Genomic DNA, 1,632 nt, shown 5'->3' with positions numbered 1-1,632 from the left:
AAGATGGCCACCATTTCAGAACCTCGTCCCAAGATGGCTGCTGCAACGTTTCAGAGCTTTGTCTCAAGATGGCCGCCAGTTCAGAGTCTCGTCCCAAGATGGCCACAGTTTCAGAGCCTCGTCCTAAGATGGTCGCCAGTTCAGAGTCTCATCCCAAGATTGCCGCCAGCCCGGAGACACTTCCCAAGATGGCCGCCAACCCAGAGCCACTGCACAAGATGGTTGTCACGTCAGAGCCTTCAGCTGTTATTGATATCAAGCTTCGGTCTTCAGCCATCGCGGATGCCACTCCAGTATTCCCGAGCATCGTGAATGTTGCGTTTGAAGACACCAAGGCTTTCCAAGGGCGGTTGAGGCTGGCGTCCAATCTGGGGGACCCATCTTTGAGGACTGTGCGCGCAGCGGGTGTTCCAAGGGCTTCAGCACTTGTCACTGAGACTGTTCCCCTATCCTCGGTGCTCTGTTATGGTGGTTGCCATTCTGTGTGTTTGGGCTACACATTGCTCTGTTCCTGCTCCAGTTTGTGAACCCACTCCTGAGCCCACTCCAGCCAATGAGTCCACTCCAGTCTTCGAATCCGCTTCAGAGCCCGCTCCTGAGGTTGCAACTCCCGCTGCGGAACCTCCCGAATTGGCAGCGTCCGCTCCAGAACTTGCTGTCTATCCAGTGACGGTCAAGGAGGCCGCCTGTGAACTCTGACAGTCCTGTCATGGCCATGGAGGCCGTTCCTGAACTCTCTGACTGTCCTGCCATGGTCAATGAGGCCATTCCTGAACTCTTTGACGGTCTGAAGGCTGTTTGTAAACTCTCTCTCTCTCTCTCTCTCCCTGCCTTGTAGCAGGGAGCGCAATATCACACGAGTGCTGATTTTGTCCCAAATATCACGAGTTTAAATGTGATTTTCAAAAGTTCAGTAAATAAGAAGTTGATATTGTGTTTGTCATGATCCCTGTCTGTGTTTCCTGTGTCTGTGTCCAAGGACTTTTAGTTTGTAGTTTTGTGTCCCTATTGTTGCCTTGTTCCCCTCCTGTTTCCCTGCTGCTCTGCTCCCTTGTTTGTTGTCATGGATACTCATTGAACCACACCCATTTCCTTGTTAGTTGCCCTGGTTACTGATTAGTTCATTGCTTCAGCTCTCTGTATAAATAGTCCTTGTGTTCTCTTTGTGCTTTTTCAGTTGTTGAATGTCTGTGAAGGTTGCTCTCTGCCCTTGTCTGAGTTTCTTGCTGTACCCATGTTGGATTACTTGCTGTTGCTTGGATTTATTGAACTCCTGCACATAGGTTCTCATCTCAGTTTGCCTCATCTCGTCTCTGCAACGTTATAGAACAACTGACCCACACTATGGATACTTTTATGCGACCCCGTGAGTGTTCTCAGCTCCATTTTTCAGAATAGCCGACCCATCGAATGTTATGTGGAGGAGTTAATTTTGTTTAGCCACCTTGTGCCTCGTGTTGGCTATGATAAAGGACTGTTTCTGGAGTGGACTTTATCCAAACATTAGTCTAAACCTACCAGAAGACCCCAGCTGAACCCTGGCAGAGTTTATTGACTTTATCCTGCGGTTTTGTGAATCTTCTTTTACAGTGGGGGAGGTTGAGAATGACATGTCTCCTAAATATTTTTTGG

This window comes from Sinocyclocheilus rhinocerous, unplaced genomic scaffold, assembly GCF_001515625.1.
Source record: "Sinocyclocheilus rhinocerous isolate Xijiao unplaced genomic scaffold, SAMN03320098_v1.1 scaffold232, whole genome shotgun sequence".
Classification (NCBI taxonomy): domain Eukaryota; kingdom Metazoa; phylum Chordata; class Actinopteri; order Cypriniformes; family Cyprinidae; genus Sinocyclocheilus; species Sinocyclocheilus rhinocerous.
The sequence above is the reverse complement of the archived record's forward strand: the minus strand, read 5'-3'. Positions refer to the sequence as shown.